Source organism: Arctopsyche grandis, chromosome 5 (assembly GCF_051622035.1).
Source record: "Arctopsyche grandis isolate Sample6627 chromosome 5, ASM5162203v2, whole genome shotgun sequence".
Lineage (NCBI taxonomy): Eukaryota > Metazoa > Arthropoda > Insecta > Trichoptera > Hydropsychidae > Arctopsyche > Arctopsyche grandis.
Genome location: NC_135359.1, coordinates 15362026 through 15381195, shown reverse-complemented (window position 1 = coordinate 15381195; position 19170 = coordinate 15362026).

Below are 19170 nucleotides of genomic sequence, written 5' to 3'. Positions count from 1 at the left end.
AAAACACAGCGTTCATTCACCTAAATGCATCTTAATTTATTAGTACTAGTCCTTCGTACAAATTAAAGTAATTTTCAAAGAGTTATAAATCGACGTTTTTTTTTATTTTACATACATATGTAGATACATATACGTATATGTATACCAGGAATGCCTAGCAGGTAGACCCGAATGCGCCTTCCTAGACAATTAATTACAAACATTGCAGCATTTTTATGACATAAATCGCTGTATTTTGAGAGGCTGAAGAACAAGAAATTAACAATTAATTAATCAATGAATTAATCCATAGAGATATCTATGGATTTAGACTTGGACATAAATTTTTACATATTGTACATAAATCAAATTCAGATATTTGTGACATAGCGGGTAGGATGATTTTTGCCAATTTGATTCAATTAATCAGTAAAATTTAGTTCAGCTATTAATGCTTATCAAGATGATAAACGAGAGCTAAGAAGTTGTATTTTCTGAAATTAGACTTGGTTCGATTTTATTCCGATCGGTATTGCGTGCATGTATGTATCGTATCGTTCGCGAGTAGGAAACAAACATTCGGAACTATGTATATACATATAGTGGTGCGACGGATCCGGAGCATGTTCCGGATAATGCGTTTCCGGAACGCGAACGGTGGGCCCCAGCATCGATAATCGCGGTCGAGTGGCAGGTGTTTACGTCCCCATTTGTCACCGACCAACCGGAAAATAAGACGTGCCACGACGAAGGCGAAGCTTTTTTGAAATATGTCAAATGCGCTATCAACGGCGACACCTTGTAAGCTTCCCTGGGCTTTCAGCTATATGCGTAATTCAAGGATTCAGACGAGTAACGAGCGAGCTTTCGCCTTTCGCGCAACACACAAAGTAAATCCTTGTCATTTCACATTTTACAACCGCATATTTAACTTATGACTTCATACATTATACAAATACCAAAATCAAATTTAATAAATAAAACATTCATTGTACGATTTTTCTTTTTAAGCAAACACAAAAAAGTACAATGCGTTATTCTCGGATTGTATTCACCGAGGACCGGTAAAAAATATTTGCGTGCGCCACGGGTTTGGAATAAATTTGAGTTTTTAGTAAGCATAGTGGGATCCGGGTGGAAAATGCGACCCATCCATCAAGGGAGAGGGAGTCCCGGGGACTCCCCTGTGAGCCTCCTAACTTCTGGACCATGAAATTACCCTGAAGCCTCATTCGCAAGACGGATGAGCCCCGCTAACAGGACGCGGGATGTTTACAGCTTCTACGCCGTAGCCGGCCGCCAGTTTCCCGGGAAAACATCTTATTTGATTCGATTAGGCGATCCCGACCTCTCCCTCCATTCCTTCACGGCCTCCTCTATCTCTTCGCTGCTGTGATTGGATGCGATTCTTTACAATAAGACTTTTTTTTGGGCTCACCCTCCGAAATCGACCGTTAACTAGAACTAATCTCGAATAAAAGATTCGCAAACTGTTTATTACATTTTTAGTCTCACTGTATGTATGTGTATAAACAATTTTCAAACTGCTTCATTAATTTTAAATAAATTGAAATACAATATTTGTTAGACGTGTGTATCAATAAGAGTAACTTGTAAAACGACTATGTATGTATGTAATTTTTACTACTATTTTTCTTTCATCTTTGAAATTGTAAACAAACATTAAATTATAGCTACAGCGTAGTGCACTGGCATTAGCGAAATCCTCTGGTTATTAAAAAACACAGATCGACTTTCCACCACTGATCGACAAAGAATTTTTCGATTTTTCTAGCTTAATTGCTGTAACGGATCCAATACATTGGTGTCCTCCCCCTCAGTTCCTAGCAAATTCGAGTTATTAGCATATCAAATTTGTTGAATCTTATAAAATAGGCTACTACATAATGTATTTCTAGCAAATTTGCTGTGTATTGAAAATTTGTTGATTGTCCATACATAGATTCCTCTATTTGTATTGTATAGTAGGTATTCTATATACTGATATCTTTGGAAAATTATTAGTAAGTATGTACAAAAAATTATTCAACCATATGTGTCACATCGGGGTAATTCCTGTCATGGCACATATGATGTATGTGTGTGTAAAAATAAAATAAAATAAAATATGGGTGTGCTATAATATTTTTTACACTTTTTTCAATGAGTTGTGATTTGAACATCTCTGATTTACGCGAATGAATGTGAGATGAAAAAAGTTGAATGGTACCCAAGAGAAAAAAAAATAACGTAAGGAAAGTCAAATGCCTATAAACGTTAAATATGCAAATTAAGGAAAGTACATATGTATAATATATGTACATAAATTCCGTAAAATATTGACGATATATTAGAATAGCAGCCTTTTTTTATAATACACTGCTATTTACAAGCCTATTTTATGTCTAAATTTTATATATTAATTCGTAAATAATAATTATACAAAATGTATCACACATTATGAAATTTGTATTGTGACAGAATAATGGCATACATATATATGTACATATGTTATATGTATTATGATTTTGCAATCCATTGTGTGACCAAATGTATAGTTCATACGGATTAAGTTGTACAGGAATGGCTTTTGATAGGACGCGTGTTTCATGAAGATATACGCGAAATTAAAATTGGTACTCGTCAGGATTACACAATAGTATGAAAGCTCGCTGAGGCCTTCCCTTCACATATTACAGCGTTAAAACGGGTCGAATTTTTAGGACGAATTAAAAAAAAAACGGAATGTTAAGTTAATAGGGAAATTTCACCGAGAAGAGAGTACACGCGTTATTTATGGATGGAATTGAAACAGTCATCATCCGCCGAGGCCATCATTAATAATATGCATAATGACGTTCGATGTGTCGCACTCACAATGGACACGCTGCTGAATCATCGGGGGTAATTTTTGCTTTCATAACACGGTACCTTAATTAAGGTGACAAAAGGTCATTAGTTAACCCTCTTCGATGACTATTCATTTGTGTGTTTGAATGGGAAATCAGCCCGGTCTTTCACGAGCAACCTACACAGAGAGAGAGAGAGAGAGAGAGAGCGAGCAAAGCTTCACAAAAAATAAAAACCCACTCCTCCCCCACGCAAAATCGATGTAATAAAACGGGAGTTGAAAACTCCCATGTCCATCTATTGATTGTTATTGCAGCCACACTCATTCATAATATTTTCAATCTAAAATATCGCAAAGTTAATCGACGTCGTATATCTCTCTCCATGTTCGGACATTTTTGAAATTGGGGATGCTATTTAAATTGAGGTGGTGGGGTTCTGGGTGAGGGTTTGAGGTAGTATTGCTGTCGGTGTTCGGACATGTGCCAACGATGAGTCCCGCGTTACAGAATTAATCGAAGGTTCGTGATTAATTCCGTGAGGCTTTCGTGTGTGAATGACATAGCTGATCCTCTCTATTGAATGCATACGCTGTTTTGGTCCAAATGGGGCACAAATTATGAGTGGTGCATGTACATACGTACGTATACATGATGTAAATAATATATGTATGCATGTATATGGGTAGGTACGCGTTCGGATAGCTAGAGGATGTGGTTCAGATAGAGTGCTCCGATACGTCTCCCCCACAGTGAACGACGCTGTTTGCGTATTTGATTTTTTTATTTATGATTTCCTTTTCCTTTTCCTATGCATATATTTGATTTTTCCTAGGCGATAATCCGACGACCGACCGCTACATGACGCTACGATGCACCTATTATATATTCCGTTTGAGGAAAAGAATTCGTATGCATTTGAAATTATTCAATTAGTCATTTGAGACACTTCAAAGATATTTATTCAATATTTTTATTCAGAATAAAAATTGACAATTGAGTTAATTTTATACCATCTATTGAGAAGTGGAGGGGAAAAAATTCTGTCGACTAAAATTTTTCGTTATTTGCTTGCTCATTAAAACGAGCGTCGAAAATGGAAAACTTTCCGGGTTGACTTTCCTTTGAGTTTTTGTTTCTCGGCGGTCGGAAAATTTCACTGTTTAACTGACCGAACTAGAAAGTCCGGTCACGTAGAGACTGTCTCCACTATTTTGTACCAGACGATATTTTTCAGTCGAAAAAGCAAAATAAACAAAAATCCAGGTTTTTTACTAAACTTTTTCATATGCCCTTAAAAATACATTAAACTCTCAATCTTTTATATACATATTTTATTTTAGTATGCATATACATATGTACCTACATACATATCGGATCGATTTAAGATATTCAATTAATTCACCCCTCAAATTTTGTTTTTTCATTATTTTCAGTGGACGATTGGATCTGTAGAGAGGTTCTGTCGTTAGCGGCCAATTACCAGATCACTTCAAAGCGTCCACTCGAGGTCGGAATTCATTCGGAGTAATTTATATATTCATACGCATCCTATGAATTTATTTACAATCATTCAAACGTACGAAATATAATATTTCATTCAAAAATATAAATAAACTACATCTACTTATTATTAAACGAAACTATAGATCACATTTACGACACTCATCGCACGATTAAATCTCACTGGGAGATGAATATATGTGAGATTCGTGATATTTTTGTAGGGCTCGCGTGTCGATCCGACAACCCTTCATTGTTCGATAATCGCTGATAGCGTGCGCCGACCGCAAACATCAAAAAAAAAAAAAGATTAAAGACCCCTGGCAGAAGCGACACGCGAATCACCGAATTGTTATGATTTATACGATTCAGTTCAATTGTGCTCATTGTTGCGGTGACTAAGCGAATATGGGCCATCTACCGACAACATGACGATTGTTGTAATCTTAACGTGTCAGACACGTGACTGTATCGCATGAATCCGACTAGTTTATTTTAATCCGATGCACGATATAAATCAAATTTTGTATGGGTGTTGGAAACCGTTACGACAAAAATAAGTGCGTATAAAATATATCAAACATACTCCTATTGTAAATATATATTGAGCAAACGTCCTTTGAATAGAAATACACATGTACTTATGGATTGATTATATCGAGCGATTTTACCCTAACTTTTATACCTCTTAAATCTGATTTAACTCAAAATCAATATTTCTACATTTTGCAAAGTTTTTAAAAATATAATTTTCACACATAATAGTATTAAATGTAATTAGTGATGTGAGTACCTTGGAAATGTTTATGGTCGTAGAGATTATTATACGAAAATGTTATTTTTCATAGTTATAAAACGTTTTCAGCTTAATATTTTGGACGTTACTAGATTATTTAGAACTATGTACATGCTTATAATATACGTAGTCTTATAATAAAATAAGCTTTATTTTTGAAAGGAATATAAATCGATTCAAAATAATTTTGTTTTTATTACGTACCTAAGTATGTACGTATGTATGTATGTAATAAAAATATCATATGTGCCATGACAGGAATTACAAGGCGACACATGCTTAGATTATTTTTCTACACACCTAAGTACTAACAATATAACATTACATAGAATATAATAAAAATATCTACGTACAATCAACAATTTTTTTGATATTGTCCAGCAATTTTGCATTACGTATGTATGTACATTTTTTTTAATATTTAACAAATTTTAGAAGGATACCGATTTATTGGAATTTGATTTATTGACAGATAGGGAGGATACTGATTTAATAACAACAATTAAGCTAGAAAAACAGGAAAATTCTAACACGAGACAATCGATCTGTTTTTTCCACAAGATCTCGCCTGCAGCACATTTGGCCGGGAATTAAACTCACAACCTCTCTAATAGTGTGTATTATTGATATAAGATAAAATTAACTGGATGTATGTACATAGATTTTCCAATATATTTATATTCTTTACTGTTTTAGATTATATGTTGGTCTTAGTGTTTAGTCTGTTTAGTTAATGAACTCCCTTGTTCATTCATACACGATTTATTGGTTTTATTTCATGTGATAACAGTCACAAACTTTTAGCTGTTAAAACTTTTAAGCTGTCAAGTATTTAAACTTGAAATCCTATGGAAATCACACAACAACGTTGTTATAATTCCCATTTTTTATATTTTCAAAATTTTGCAACCCAGGGTAAACATATGTATATGTACATATATGACCATATAGGATGGGACAAACAATTGAGAATACTTAAACTTATGGCTAATAGTTTGTGCCTGAAAAAATTAGTTCGATTGTCAATTTGTTATTTTAAGTGCATACACTATAACTGGCCAGTATGTTCACGAACGAACGAAATGTACACTTGGACTGTAACATTCATACATATTAATTCTACACACCTATGTTAATATTGTGGTACTCTTTGAGTGCGTCCATTTTAACGCTAAGGTTTCTGAATCGATCTCGTCCTAGCATCTGCAATATTTGAAATTGAGAATTCAGAGACGAATCTATTTATGTTTGTATGATGCCGTACTTCCAGATAACCAAGGATTGATTTACGATTCATAGAGCTGAGAGAGTATTGCGGTAGGGAACGGGATAAGGCGATAGATGTCTACGGACGTCTGCCGTTTCGCTTTAATTACAAAAGGACTTTTCGTCCTGGGAGGGGGCGGCGCGTGTCTGTCGTCTGTAGGACCTACGTCCATGGGGGACCCTAGGATACTACCATAACCCCCCAACGACCCACAACCCCCTACAAAATTAGGGCTTACAAGCGACCGACGAGACTGGCTCGCATTATCAAATAATAATAACTGGTACGCGACTCACAAACTTTTCAAATACACGCGTTTAATTACATCTAAATACATATATTTTTCATTTGAGAAGGCACTGCTTATTTATAAAAACAATATGTACTAAAAAATCCATGGAAATATTTTGATTATATCGCAACATCAGATATTCTAACAAATATGATATGAAAGTTTCAGAAATTCAAATTTTCCCTGACCCTTCGTAACGATTCTTTTTTATGTTATCATATTTTATATTTTCATGAATAGCATTCTGCATATAAATGCTAAGGTTTTATCCCCATTCACTGTTGTATTAAATATACAGTTTTCAGAATTTTTGTATTACGGAGAATCTTTCAAGAATTCATATGTGGTGAAAAGCCGCAATATTAACATAATTATTTAAACTATAAATAAAATATTGAATATCATAACATATATAAACTTAATATTTTAGGTTTTGTGATATATAACACCATATGTATGCATGCATGCATAGTTTTGTCATGAAATTGCTGAAATATCCCCTATTTGATAGTCAATTATGAAGCTAAATTGTTAGCATCCAGCGTTAAAATTCGATCAGGAGACTAATACACTCTTTTAATTATAAATTCTAAAAGGATACCGGATGAAAATAAACACCATCATATATCGGCCCAAACAAATTGAAATCGAACGATGCAAAATTGGACACAATTTTCAAAAGGAAGGAGGGTGAGAGTTTCAATTACCGTCTAATTTAAGTTTATATCCAACGGTGTTAGGCAACTGTCGTTTAAATTGCGAAATAAATTAACGACGAATGCACTAGAAGGGAGAATTATATTATCAATAGTAATGCATCCGCATCGAGGTGCTAACATAGTCGAATTAAATCGTGTCATCGAGATTGAGATAAACACAACTGGAGTGGGTTAAGCCGTTCGGCAACGTCACGTCCGGATAATAAACACGGGGTTCGACTCTTTGATCTTGACAAAGGATTAACCGAAGGAAACCACTAGATGTGTTCGTATTTAGCCCTAAATTCGCGTCTGTGCCTGAGCTAGTACCCGACCTGCTCATATTATAGAGCCGGTATACCTTCTTAATCTACCGGTTAATATACACGACCTCAGACCCAACTCATACCCGATGGCAGAGCATATCGTATGGTTGCCGCCTGCAGGGTCTGCCACCTTTGGCTATCTACAATTTGACAATGTAGCTATCTCTTTGTCTATCCGTATGCTGACTCTTCAAAAATGGAAACATCGGAGACTGAGGCTAAACCCGTCAAACACTGCTACGCGTGTGTTTGACGGGTTTCAAAGCACGAGTGAGTTCCTCATCTCAAGATTATTACCCATATATTTATGTACGGTCTCCGTGACGAGCCAGAATGTTAAATTACAGAAAACACAAATATCGGATGGCAAAGATCGATAATCGAAAGATCTTAAGTCGAAAGATCAAAAAAAAAAAGGTTGCATGGTAAACGGTATACATAGTTTATTTGGCCAGTTTTTTATTTCACCACATTCATAAGGATTCGTTTTCTATTTAAATTTTTTTTTTATCAAAACGTACTAACTTGACCGGTAATTGCGTTAGAAAGATTCGTTCAGTTCCCGTGAGCTTACTCAAGATAGCGTTCGTGTACTGTTACTGTTAATAAGTACTGAGCGAAGCCGGGTAAAGCCACTAGTAATCTATAAACGTATACGCTTTAGTGAGAAACTTTTTCCTGATCAATGCTTTAAGTTGAGGCTTGGATAATGGGAAGGCTTACGAGATTGCAAAAACTAAATTGATTATACTTGATTAAAACAGAAGTAAAGCTACTATTAAACAAATAAAACATAGATAAACTAAATATAGTATGTTTTTTTAGTACACTCTCAATTAAAAACGTAGTGGATTTCAAAATGTTACATACATTCGTCATGAAAGGTAATTGTGTTGGGAATTTTTTTTTGTGTGGAATAAATTAAGATTTTTGATTAGTAGTTATTGTCGGATAAAACTGGTAAATTCTGACAGCGGACTTCAGAAGACAGTAGACTTGTCAAAAGCGATAGAAAAACTCATCATCTTCGAGAAAATTAAATATTTTTGTCGATTTCAGCTAAGATTTGAAACTACGACCCTTAAAACGACAGACAGTTGCTTAAACAGTGGTTGTTTCTGAAGTAGATCGGATACTGGTGATGCTGATCCGATTATGTGAACGTGTTAAGTTGAAAGGTGGGCAGTCTTGAGTGGTACATCGTATTTCAAGAATATTACTTTGATTCATTCGTACAAAGAAAGCGTGTAAGAGTTGTTTGAATGATTAATACTTTATTGGGCGTTGGGGAGAGGGTGCATTTTGAGGGACGATTTTGATTTATAAGCGAAGGACCGACCTCTTGCACAATGCATTGGATGCTCGGTCCTCCATTGTTCTGTGGATGCAGCGGTTGTGTAGACGTCGTTAATCTCCGATACTATCATTAATTCGGCGGCAATCACGCGCCGAAGGACCTTCTCGAGGATCACTTGTCCTTAGGGGAACGAACCGGCAGATAAAGAAACAAGGGCTCCCCGATAAGCAATCGTCCCCGTTGTATTATTCTTCCCGGTGACGCGAGCGACAGGTCAACACGGAAGGGGTGGAGTGGAGGCCCTTCAGCCAACCCAATATCCTTGGGTTTTCACGTTTTCGAAGGGAGAATGGTGCATCATCTACATACATACATAGGTAATAGGGCTTCCAACCTTAACAATTTCGAAGTTATTGGATCAGAGCGTACGCTGAATTTACGTAAGTAATCCCTACATTTGACAAAATTTTAGAATTTCTACTAGTCGGAAAACGATAGTTCAAAATTGAGAAAAAAATAATTTATTTTTTAAATTAGGAATTAGGAAATAAAGCGCATTAGGAAAACCCCAATGCGCTTTACTGGCCAATTATACAGTATCATAGAGACCGAGTAGGTGGCATTTCATAATAATTTATATTATAATGTAAAATCATGATATTTCTTATTAATTCAGGGAAGTTTTTTATTTGTTAGAGCTGAGTCTTATTCTGTATAAAATTAAAAGTAGCAAGATTTATTTAACGCCGCAGCAAACCCCGACTTGTTTCATCTTTGTATATTTTTGCTGATGTTTTATTATTTTTTTAGGTCACGTTTTATACGCAAAACTCTTGAACAGTTTTCGAAATAAAGGATACTTTAACAAAGATTATTTTTAGAGTTTCTTCTCTTGAATACAGTTGGAAACTCTCTTGCAAACTAATTTGTAAGTCCGCCGGGCTGATGAGGGGTTTCGAATGCGGGAACGTTTCAGTCAAATGAGCTTTTTTGAGTTTGCTAATTCATCACTTAATCACAGGAAAGTCCACGCTGAAGTTGCTAAAAGCATTATTTTTGTAATTAGCTCGAAATTTTTGACGGCTCTTGATAGATGGGATTATTTAAATTTTGCAATAGTGCTCAGAAATCGGATGTTGAAAACGAAAACCGTACGGGTTCGTAATTATTGATGTGTCTGAAAAGGTCTGATTGTGAAAGGAAACTTCGACAAGAACTGAATATCAATTGGCGTTCCCTGGTTTTGCAAGAACTGGTTTTATAGACTGTGCTCAGTTTCGTATACGTCTAAGTACGGACTGAACGACGACAAATCAATGAGTAATGAGACAAGAGAAAAGCCGCTTTCCGAAGAAGGGATCCGAAGGGGATTTTTCTTCATTTAATACGGGAAAGTGAAAAGTTTCAATATTGGAAAATCAAACTTTGAAATGCTCTTGCTTCTTCTTTAAAATTAAATCTATCATTCAAACGTTGCAGAAAATTTAAAATATATTTTTTAACATTTATTATGCATGTATGGGTTTCTTTAGAGGAAATGAAATACGAAATTACATCCACAAAGTAAATAAAAAATAAATAAATTCACGATGAAATTGTGAAAATTTTCAACGTACAGAATAGCCCTTGTACGGCGTCGAATTTTCCGAAATGGACGCGCATATCAAAAGGGAATGTTTTCACGAAAATTTAAGCTATTTTGCGGATTAAGCACCGAACGAGATCCTGTGCTGGAGCCTTTGTAACCGTTAATGCTAATTCCCTTTGAAATATGACGTCGCGTAATCCTCGACAAGATAAAAGTAACGAAGCTCCGATAGTTTCGCGAGCAACCCTTACGAATTTGAAACTGCTACCGATTTAAATTTCGCTCGTTAAGGGCCACTAACCCTCCATACCATACACACCGTATCAATTAATTGCGTCGTACATATACAGCATACTGGCAATAGAGCGACCTCACTTCAATCAAGGAACACGTAATCGGATTATTTAATAAATTGTTTCAGCGTTCATAGAGCGACCCCTCAACTCTTTTCAACGGCATTTGAAAGGATTCCACTGATTAATTCTCCGCGATCGTTTCGCTCGTACCGTTATACAAAACGGACTGATATAAACTTGCGCGGCACGTGTTTTGAGCAAGTTAAATTGTACGAGAAGTTCACCTATGTTGTGCATCCTGAAATTAGTCTGAAAGGATAAACATGTATGCTTGGAGCTACTCTGAAACATTTCGACGTGTTTAATTGCCTAGCAGTGAGTCCTTTTATTATTCATGCGGTTGAATTGGCACGCGTGAATAGTCTGAAGGGGGCGCACTTAAGAACGAGTAGGCGCAAAATCATCCTGAAAATGTTGTCAATTACAGGAGATTGCGTAGATAATGCGATAGAGTTATTTCACAATTAGATATTTCACGAGTCGACTTACTTTTATCAGCTTGAAAAGTTTTTCGAAAATAGCGCCAGCGTCCATTAAGGTTAATTAAATATTTACTCCCGGGCGTCTTATCCCAGCAACGAAACGTTTTCTTGGGGAGAAAGTACACGAAAAGTGCTCACTGAGATCAAAAGAACGAAATTTTTACTCAAATTATTTTCAAATTAAAATATTCAATGTGCATAACTACTTCATACTTAAATTTTAATATTAAACTCATAAATTTATAATTTAAATAGTGAGTGGACACCCAAAAAAAGCTTTTTATTAGCTTCACTCTTTTAGTTGAGTCATCTGAACTTTTCAGGTCGCTTTCATATTTTACCGACATACGGTTAGCTAACATTGAAGTAAGCTAATGTGTCCGACTCGAAGCTAGAGGAGTTTGATCATTAACGAACTCATTAAAATATACTTCGGAATCGTGTGTCAAATTAGAGCTATGACAGATAACCCAGGCTAAACAGTTGAACAGTTACAACAGTTACTTTTGTTATTATCATTTACTCTCATTTCATCTGATTTAAATTTACTAATTGACTAATAGATTTAATAAAGTAATATATTGGTGATATTCGTGGCCAAACTATCGAAGTGCTTGAGGGGCCAAATCATAACCTATTCGTAGTTGTCACTTGGCGCAGAGTATTAGAGAGAGATATTCTGGAGCGTTGACATTCCTCATTGGAAGACCAATGGAGGTCGCGATCCTCAGGAATGAGATCAAGAATATATTTCGGATCAAGACTCTTTGCTGTCGGGAAAGAAGTTACTAAATGTACTGCACATTGAAGGATTAGACTGCTCTAAATTAAGTGACAAAACACAAAACTCTGGAACTCTTAAAAAGCTTAAAATAAAATAATTATGATAAAAAAAGCCTTTTAATAGTATTATTTGCTGAATTTTACCGGAAAAAATTTACAATCTTGTTGTGTTTAATATCAGTCACCCTCCGACTGCCACACATATGTGAAAGAAAAAAAAATACATAATTTTATTACACGTACACATCGATGAAATTTTGCGAATTTATGTTTTAGAGTTTATTCATACATCTGACGTTCCATTATTTTCCAAATATGTTTATTATTAAAAAAAAGGTTGATAAAAATCAATCTACCCATTTTCTTTAAATATGTAACTTTCAAGTTGATAAATTGACTGTGACGTTGTAGCGAATCAGTCAGCATCCGGAGGGTTAATTCTGAAACGCTAATGTCACTTCAGATAAAAAATCACCTGTATTCAATACGAGCTATTCGATTGGCGAAAATAAATCTGACTTTTCCTGGCGTTTCTTTATCGACAGTGGTAGGAGGAGGAAGAAGAGTGGAATGGGGAGGATGGTTTGACTTAACCTCCTCTCTTCCCCTAAATCACTTTACGTGTAACAAGGCTGGGTCTCGAATGCATATTGACAAATGACCCGTAAACCGCGGCGCGTCACAGACTCTGCAGAATTTTCTTTCAAAATAGATTTATCCGAAGCGCCACTTAGCGCCAGACGCTCTAGCTCAAACCGCCAACTTTCAATAGAAGATGAATGACTACAATTTATTCTTAAAATAAGTCAGCACTCCAACAGAGAAACTATTCCTTTTCAAGCGATTGCAAACAAATGGAACGAATGCCCGATACATTGTACCAACTATTCAACTTCATTTACATGTTTCCTTATTTTCGAACGAATCTAGGCAATGTGTTAATTTATTTCAATGAAACCATTGATTCATAGCTGATAAAATGTATATAATATGTATATGATATGAACATCAAAGGAACTACATATTCTTCAAGAAGGAATTCAATTTAATTTGTATTCCAATAAGTTTATTTATTTATGTATTATCTTTTACTTATACTTATCACTGTACAGTTATGAGAAGTTTTAAAATCAAGGTCGACTTTAATTTATTGATATACATACTTTATAGTATTTATTTTGCTTTTACATACATACATACATAATATATGCCATGAAATGAATTACCACAAAGCAACGTATATCGTAAGATTAATTTTTAACAATTTTTCAAACATAACAGTACATATGTACATAGCATACAATAGAATACAAATAGAGACATCTATAGACAAAAAATTGTTGATACACAGTAAATCTGCGAGAAATACATTATAAAGGTAGCCTACTTTTATGAGATTCAACAAAATTCGACATGCTAATTGTTCGAATTTGCGAGAAACTGAGGGGGAGGATACCCATTTATTGGATCCGTCACAACAATCAAGCTAGAAAGATTCGAAAATCCTTACAGGAGATGGGCAATCTGTGTTTTTACATGCCTATTCTATGTTTCACTTCGCAAAAAATTGAGCTAAAATTCCTACAGTCTTCAAATTGTTTTGAAACTTTGCTAATTTGTGCGGTTTGGTCAACGATGGATAATTCAATCGATTTTCATAGTTCGATGGTGAAAAATAATCGTTATAACCACGTCTAAATTAGCGAAAACTTTGATCACGGTGACGTTTAATATGTAGTTTTGTATTTGTTTGACTTTTCGCCACGCACGCGTAAGCGCCTATAACTTTTTCATTTTCACACTATATCTTATAAAATTTGTATTATGGGCTCTCAATATCTCTCATATATATTTATACTTCACTTATAGGTTATATTATGAATGGTAAAATCTTTATATTATAATTCTGATATATGTATGTACGTACATACTTACATACGACTTACGGCCAAATTTTAAAAGCGTATCATTATATACGCGTATATAATAGATTTTATAAGCCATTTTAAAGTCATCCCATTTCATTTTTGTAATCCCACATGTCGAAGACTGTTTAATAGTCACAAGGCTTTGCCAGCAGCGTATTTGGCCAGGACTTAATAGGTACGACCTTTTTACTGATTTGCAATAGCTCTACCGGTGCATTAAGTTATGTATATGTATGTATGCACATGTTATAATGTTCAGATATTATCAAAATTTAACTTGAACATATTTATCTCCTGTCCGTCTCTCCTGGCTGAGTTGGGCCTTCATGCTCCCGAGAGTTTGATATGGACCCGCCAACGTCCCCTTTTTCACACTCCTCTTGCTAGAACTGTGGCTTATAGCAATTCTCCCATTCCTCGTGGCCTCCATTTCTTAAATTCACTAGATGGTGCCATTGACATTTGTCACGTCTCTCGTCATTTTCTGCACCGCTTCATAGGCTACGGAGGTCGCGACCAATTAGAACTGTTAAGTTAGTTTGATCAGTTAAGAATTTTTATGTCATGTTTATTTATTTTTCTTTTCCTCTATTTATGTATTTTTACTTGTATTTCATGTACTTTTTTCCTTTCTTAATCTTTTTATCACACTAGTCGCTTTGGAGCAATCTGTCAGACGAGTGTGCTTTTTTAATTGATGTATAATAAAATAAAATAAAATGTCAAGTAGTTCAAATCATATTTACGTGTATACAATAACGGATCAAGGATGATGTTTAGCCATTGGCTGAAATCGATTTCCTTACATATTTTCATAAAAATGTACGCAAATGGTTCCTTAAACGGATATAGCCGGATGATTTGTAGGTACACAAGTACGCACGTGTACATAAAATATATGGGGGTATAATATAAGAGCTTTAAAAGTAAATAAAATAAATAAGGCGTGGTGTAGGGGTTGGGTGTTCGGTTCACTTGATGCCCCCACTTGGCCCGTTCGATGCGAATCAATGAAGCCGTCCATTAGCCGTGCCGGACGCGACCGGACTTATTCCGGACGATTGGTTATGTCGGATAACAACTTTTTCCGCGAAAGCTGTTCCTCGGCTCGCTTATACTAGCCCAGAGCGTAAATATTACGGATAATGTCCGACGGAATTCGATAGCCTCCGAACTATAAGGATAATTGGTTGCTTTTAGATTGTTTCTCGAAAATTGGAAAAGTTTTGGCACGAGAGTGCGCCCGATAAACGTTCATCGACAAAAAAAAGCCGTAATTTGCCGATATAAAACTAACACGCGTTTCGGAAATGTTACAATGAGATAAATTTTCGTCGTTATAAAAATATGAATTAAACAACAAGATTAGCATCATTTCCGTCGGCATAGAATAATTAACCTTTCTTTAAGGGCTCGTCTGCGGAATATTGATAGATTGGGAAAATTCGGACGGCGAAGGCTGTGCTTTGTGATTTTTCTTTGATTAAATTTGCGATTCAAATGATCCTACCGGCTCAAAAGCGATTCGATGTTATTGAACGACGAAATTGGTTGACTGACGGAATAATAACTAAAAGACACTTCGCCAGCAGACGAAACTGAAGATGAAAATATATAATTTATTCCCTGCTTTGCGAGGGTTCGCAGAATAAATATTTTACCCGCAGAAAATGGTTGTGAATTAACATATAAGCGAGGTTTTCCGATAATTTCTATTTGCGTGAGTGTTGGTCGAACGGCATTCGCTTACCAGACTATAAATACGAAAGTTCGAAACGGCGTCTGAGAGATATCAATTTGTTGAATAGTTTTCCTATCAAAGAAAAATCAAATAACGATATTGAGGCACAGTCGTAAAATAAAATACTGCTTTCTATACCGTGAACGGTGTGGGCAATATGTGTATGTATATTTTTCAACTGAAGTAAGTATCATACATACCAGTATTCCAAAGTTGCACATAAGCTGCCGTCAAAGCTAGTCTGAACGAAGTCTTTTGGAAGATTTCTGAAAATACATAGATAGATTGAACTCATTAATATTTTCAATTTAATTTTATGTTCTGAAACAACTACAAAATTAATTTTATTATTGTTTGTAGTTCTACATATGTATCTTCAACAATAAATACAGCTAAATAAATTTGTACTATTCATTTGAATATTGATGTTAAGAGATAGGAAACGGAATACGTAGGTGAGAATTATGACCAGACATAAGCGGCCAGGATACTTTAATCCACAAAAAATGGTTCATTCAGTACAATAAATAAAAAGTATAACAAAAAAATAATATTTAAGAAATAAAAAAGACAACGTAAATTTAAATCAATTCATAAAAAATCTCCATATCACTAAGGACATCTTCCAAATCCACATTGGTACTCGAATCATCATAAAAATTTATCATCAGAATCGAAATAGTCACCGAACCATTTAAAACTTATGTTTCTGCCGGTATGCACAATCGCCACGCCACAAAATTCACGAATTTGTTAGCAATATTGGTTTTATACGATGAGACTTCGTCAAATGAAGACCTTCAACAGCTATTACAGTAATTCATTTTGATAAATTTTCAATATTTCAATGTAAATTTAAAACAGTTACTGCTGCATTTGAATATGCAAACATGCATTAAATTAATAAAGTGAAAGTTTTCGCAATATGAAAAGAGACTTATTTCACATGAAAGCATTTCAGCCGTACAAAATACACCGAGGACTAGAACTTTAAGCGTTTCAAATTCTACATTTTCGCAGTCGGTGTGCAATTATGGTAAACATAAGTGGTACAGTGTCCAGACGCTGGCACGTGTAATCCGGGAATGGTTGCGCAACCTGATTATTACTGCGAATGAAGTCGAATTATAAGTGCACTAAACAATGATATTGTATATATTTATATTTCGGTCCAGACGGAGACATTGAATTGAGCAAATTTGCACATGCCCCACTCAGCTAATGAGGGTACTGGTTCGATTCCGAGAACATTGTGCATATTGCCCGGGAGCTACCCAGTACACATTGTTATCCCTGGCTGCTGCTAGCTAGAGACTTATGGCCACGGTTTATCAAAGTCCCAACGTCTGGCCAACCCTAACAGGCCCGAGGCTTACGGTTTGGCTAATAGAGTGCCTTGCCTTGTACCCGTCAATCGTCACGACTCCTCAGGAATCCCAATTATTCCGTTCATTAATGGGTCTCTTTAAATACTGCAGCCAAACTACTCTCAAGCTTATTTCCGTCCTCCCGTACGAAGCTTGTATTCAGTGTATTCTGGCAGTTTAGCTGAATGCTCCCGAAAACACATACACCATTTTTAGATTAATTGTGAACAATCTTATTGAAATCCAGATCAGTAAATACTGTTTTATAAATATGTTGGTGCATATTGATGAAATCTAAATAATACTACATATATTAATATTATAAAGCATGCATCAGTCAGTCTTTAGTTAAATATGGAGTAAAAACTTCTTGTATTACATATAAAGGTTATTATTTTTATTGATTCGAAAATATATTAATTCGTGTAACCTAATGAATTTTCAAATAAAAGTTTGTATCATGGTATACATGTGAAAAAAATCTTTTGTCAGAACAATTCAATATTTGATATACATATTACCATTATGTATATGTATTATATAATATAATATTATCATTAACAGTATTTTGGTCAGTGAAATGAAAAGGCTTTCATTAATTTATTGACAGGATCTTATTTAAAACGAAATCTGAATTAATGAGTCTACAGTGGCAACTGACATCATTTACACATGGATTTAAGATTATATTTTAAGGTTTTGTGTTTTTATATAAAAACCAAATTTACATATGCAGTGGTGGCTGATGAACGATTACATTAGAATTGACTAGTTAAATTAAGACACACCCAAAGGTGATGATGACCATAAATTGGCGTTAGATGGATGCTTTTCGCACAAAAAATGGTTCACACAAAAAATGTCAATATCTTAGAAAAACCATGCTTTTTTGCTCTCTTGCTTTGAATACTAATGGAACGATCGATTTTTATTTGAAAAGCATCCTTCCAACACCATTTTATGGTGATTACTAGCAACCTGAAGAATAAGGGATTCAAGGTTCGATAACCTTCGGAACTGATCGTAAAACCTCGTGACTTTTTTGTATGGAAATAGATATATGTATCTGTTTCACGTGTCGAGAACAGTTGAGTGTTCTCTTTCTCGTACATTGTTTCACTTTTTTTTTGTATAACATTTTGTATATTGAATTTTTCAATAGGAGGGTAAAGAAAAATGCACACTTGAATTAGATTGTTGACACACCAGGCTCAGTAAGAATAATTTGACGTTTTTCTGCTATATGTTTCGTGAATGTAGAATACGCACAATTTCTAGAGAAAACCCACTCATTTTTTTATGATTTTCGTTAATTTACTGCTAGTACATATATTGATATAAATTTGTTAATTTTGACGGTAGGGCTTACTACCCAGGCACTTCTTAACCATCCTATATGTACATACATATAAACATATGTACATACATACATATATTAAATTTTGAATCGAGAATCTAATGTGCACCAAAAATTCAATAATAGTTTATATTTGCTTAACAACACAACTACCTGAAATCTAGTCTAAACAAATAGTTGTATAAAAATCGAACAAGAATTTATTATGTATTGTATAATTTTTTTTAATAAAAAATAAAATAAAATAAAAATCAACTCTAAATGTATAGTGAAATTTCAGTATGTGGTTTGACTTTTGTGGTTTGATCAGGCGAATACCGAATTCCTGAAATATCTTAAATAAGTATGTATCGACCGTGTAATTGCGAGAACAAATAACTTTTTGGTTGATCGATTTGATCGGAATTATGTCAATTTTGTTGAGGATTATTTTCAGCGACGCGCAAAATATAAAATTACGTTATTATAAAAAGCAACCCGCTAGAAGCTTTTGATTCGGCTTTGAACGCAATAAATGCGGTAATATTCGAAATGGACTAGCGGTTGATCGGTCCAGTTTGA